Raw genomic sequence first — 4,508 nt, forward strand, 5'->3', positions numbered from 1 at the left:
CTTCTTGTCCATTCCCCATTCTTCATTCCATGACTTACAGTATATTTTGGATCTGCTATATCTTCAGTTTAGATTAACTTAAAATGTACAGTCTTCCTAACATTGTCTGGATCACTTTTTTCTTGTCTTCCATTTCCAGGAGGAGCAAATGAAATCAAGAGTCATCCATTCCTGAGTGAGTTAGACTTTGAGAACCTTCAAAATATGCCAACGTTAAGGCCAGATATTACGTCAGAGGAGGACACCCGCTACTTTCCCAGTAAGTAGAATGAGACATCATCTGGTTAAAGTTGCCGTTTGTCTTGTCTTTCATTTTATGTGACAATATGTTCCCATCATTATTAGTAATAACATGGTGACTGTCTGTGATTATATTAATAATCTCTGATAATACTTGTACTTTGTAGCTGGCATTGAGAGACCCAAATATATGAATTCAGATGAGGAGGTCAGTGATTGGCCAGAAAGTCTAAACTATGTATCATCTTCTCAAAGACTTTCTAAGGTAAGTATATGATCAGTAAATCCACAAAACTATAACTAAAATAGTATTATAATACTATATATACTGTATATATATATATATATATATATATATTTAATTTTACTCTGTGTATTTTAGCTATATGACCCCAATACCAGGATGATGAGAGATGAAGATCATGAGCCATCTCCAGATTGCTCTCTAGAGACCAGCACAAAACACTCAGATATGTGAGTAAATTATTATAGGGTATAGTACTGACATATCTTCAGAATACCAAATACAATACGCATATGACACAATACTAAATACAGAATCCACCATCCCATGATTGATCATCACTGTTGGGTCTGGCTTGTGATAACGCTGGTGATAACAGTTGATCATTATGACCAGCCTTTCATTTCCATTTCATTAAAGCCCTTTATTACTAGTTATTATTCATTCATGCTGACAGAAGGCAGTCCTGTGCAAGGTATACCCTTCATTTTGGCCAAGTGTCCTAATTGCCCATAAAAACTGAGTCTTTTTAATTTTCATTGCTTTCACTTGTAATTTATTTATTTTTCTTCTACTAAACAGGCAGAAAGAATCTTCTCCAACTGGAAATGATGGTGATAATCAGTGCTTCACTACTGAAAACAACAAGTCACCCTCTCCCATATTGCCAGGTATGTGCAGGTCTATAGGACATCTTGTTGTCGCCACTGATCATAAGGTGTAATGTAAATGTCACATGAGGACTCAGAAAATCACTGCTTTTTTGTGCCTTTAAAATAAACAACAATCCAACACGTTAATGTATAAAATTCTCACTCTTATGTGCTGCGCATTAAAAGGTATAAGGGGCCATACAGTCTGGTGCCTGATACTGATCACGAATACTCTGCCCATGGCTCAATCAGGCCCCAAATTAACCTTATATATACCCTTAATGTGCCACAGATGTTTAAACCCCTTAACCCCCGAACCTTTGTTTAGATTTTGCGTTTTGGCGCTTTTGTTTTTCTTTCCACTTCTTTCCAGAGCCATAAGTTTTTTATTTTTAGGTCAATATGGCCATGTGAGGGCTTATTTTTTGTGGAACGAGTTGTACTTTTGAACAATACCTTTGTTTTTACCATGTCGTGTAACAGAAAACAGGAAAAAAATTCCAAGTACAGTAAAATTGCAAAATAAATGCAATCCCATACTTAATTTTTGATTGACTTTTTTGCTAGGTTCACTAAATGCTAAAACTGACCTGTGACTTGGATTCTACAAGTCATTACGAGTTCATAGACACCAAACAGGTTCTTTTTATCTAAGTGGTGAAAAAATATTCCAAACTTTGCAAATAAAAAAATAAATTGCGCCCTTTTCTGAGACCCGTAGCGTCTCCACTTTTTGGGATCTCTGGTTGGGCGAGAATTTAGTTTTTGCACGCTGAGCTGACGTTTTTAATGATAACACTTTTAGGCAGATACGTTCTTTTGATCGCCTGTTATTTCATGTTAATGCAATATCGCGGCGACCAAAAAAACTTAATTATGGCGTTTCGATTTGTTTTCTCGCTCAGCCGTTTAGCGATAGGGTTAATCTTTTTGTTTATTGATAGATTGGGCGATTCTGAACACAGCAATACCAAATATGTGTAGGTTTGAATTTTTTTATTGTTTAATTTTGAATGGGGCGAAAGAGGGGTGATTTAAACTTTTGTTTTTTTACATTTTTTAATATTTTTAAAAACTTTTTTTTATTTTTGCATTGCTCCATAGGAGGCTAGAAACTGCCATAAATCGATCGCCTCTGCTACATAGAGGAGATGAATAGATCCCCTCTATGTAGCAGAATTATAGGTGTGCTATGAACCCGACCACAGGGTTGTGCTGATAGCAATCCGGCATCAGCAATCATAAAGATATGACTCTAATCTTATAGGAGGTTATCATTGACTTGTTTTTCTTAATATTTTGTATGATTTTCCAGTTGATACGAAAAATACATCTGCACTAAAACTGGAAGAGCAAAGAACAGAAATAGTAGTAAAGACAGAACCTAGCAGAGGTAAGTGTGACAATAAGGTCTATGTGGTCTGATGTCAGCGACTGAGAATAATTCACAAGGAGGATATATTATATGTTACTTTTTTACATGAATTTCCAGTTGAGACAATAAATACATCTGCATTAAAAATGGGAGAAGATCAAGACCCAAAAATAGTCCCAGAGACAGAACCGAGCAGAGGTAAGTGTGACAATAAGGTCTTTGTTGTCTGATGTCGGCGACAGAATAATTCACGAGCAGGAAATATTATATGTCAATGGTGAGATTTTCACATCTATGACTGACAATGATCACTGACTTGTTTTTCTTACTTTTTTTGTATGAATTTCAAGATGAGACAAAAAATACCTCTGCATTAAAACTGGGAGAAGATCAAGACCCAGAAATAGTCGCAGAGACAGAGCCTAGCAGAGGTAAGTGTGACAATAAGGTCTATGTTGTCTAATGTCGGAGACTGAGAATAATTGAGGAGGATATATTATATGTCAATGTGGGATTTTCACATCTATGACTGACAATGATCATTGACTTGTTTTTCTTACTTTTTTGTATAATTTTCCAGTTGAGGCAAAAAATACATCTGCATTAAAACTGGGAGAACAAAACCCAGAAATAGTTGCAGAGACAGAGCCTAGCAGAGGTAAGTGTGACAATAAGGTCTATGTGGTCTGATGTCGGCGATTGAGAATAATTCACAAGGAGGATATATTATATGTAGTGATAAGTGAATGTGCTCTTTACTCGAGTTTTCTGAACATGCTTGGGTGTTCTCTGAGTAGTTTCGGCGTGCTCGGAAATCAAGCTTTAGTCCCCACAGCTGCATGATTTGAGACTGCTAGACAGCCTGAATTCATGTGAGGATTTCCGAAATAACGGGCAATCCCCACATGTATTCAGGCTGTCTAAAAGCTGCAAATCATGCAGCTGCGGGGACTAAAACTTAATTCATGAGCACCCTCAAAATGCTCGGAAAACTCGAGTAATGAACACACTCGCTCATCACTATATGTCAATGGTGGGATTTTCACATCTATGACTGACAATAATCATTGACTTGTTTTTCTTACTTTTTTATATGAATTTCCAGTTGAGGCCAAAAATACATCTGCATTAAAACTGGGAGAAGAACAAGACCCAGAAATAGTTGCAGAGACAGAGCCTAGCAGAGGTAAGTGTGACTATAAGGTCTATGTTGTCTGATGTCGGCAACTGAGAATAATTCATGAGGAGGAGATATTATATGTAGTGATAAGTGAGTGTGCTCTTTACTCGAGTTTTCCGAACATGCTCGGGTGTTCTCTGAGTAGTTTGGGTGTGCTCGGAAATCAAGTTTTAGTCCTCGCAGCTGCATGATTTGAGACTGCTAGAGAACCTGAATACATGTGGAGAACACCCAAGCATGCTCGGAAAACTCCAGTAACGAGCACACTCGCTCATCGCTATATGTCAATGGTGGGATTTTCACATTTATGACTAACAATGATCATTGACTTTTTTTTCTTACTTTTTTAGATGAATTTCCAGTTGAGACAATAAATACATCTGCACTAAGACTGGGAGAAGAGCAAGACCCAGAAATAGTCCCAGAGACAGAACCTAGCAGAGGTAAGTGTGACAATAAGGTCTGATGTCGGCGATTGAGAATTAGTCACGAGGAGGAGATGTTAACTCCCAGTGGGTACGATTGTCACATGTATGATGACTGACAATGATCATTGACTTGTTTTTTCACTTTTTATATGAATTTCTAGTTGAGAAGAAAAATAACTCTGCAATAAAACTGGTAGAAGAGCAAAATGCCAAAATAGTAGAAGAGCGAGAACCTAGAAGACGTAAGTGTGATAATAAGGCCTATGTTGTTTGATGTTGGCCAGTGAGAATATTTCATGTGGAGAAGATGTTATCTGTCAGTGGTGGGATTGTCACATGTATGATGAGTGACAATGATCCTGTTCCTCTGCACGGATAAGATTTCTCT

The 4,508-nt window shown here is 37.2% G+C and overlaps 1 long non-coding RNA gene across 1 annotated transcript; it reads left to right on the plus strand.

Annotated features, from left to right (window-relative positions):
• The first annotated feature begins 2,451 nt into the window (after positions 1–2,451).
• LOC141095892 (uncharacterized) lies at positions 2,452–2,715 on the plus strand. Its single transcript, XR_012233483.1, has 2 exons — positions 2,452–2,530; positions 2,630–2,715. It is a non-coding gene; the product is annotated as an uncharacterized lncRNA (long non-coding RNA).
• Positions 2,716–4,508: the final 1,793 nt, after the last annotated feature.

This window comes from Dendrobates tinctorius, unplaced genomic scaffold (genome assembly GCF_039654945.1).
Source record: "Dendrobates tinctorius isolate UK_male_01 unplaced genomic scaffold, ASM3965494v1 ptg000070l, whole genome shotgun sequence".
NCBI classification, from domain to species: Eukaryota; Metazoa; Chordata; class Amphibia; order Anura; family Dendrobatidae; genus Dendrobates; species Dendrobates tinctorius.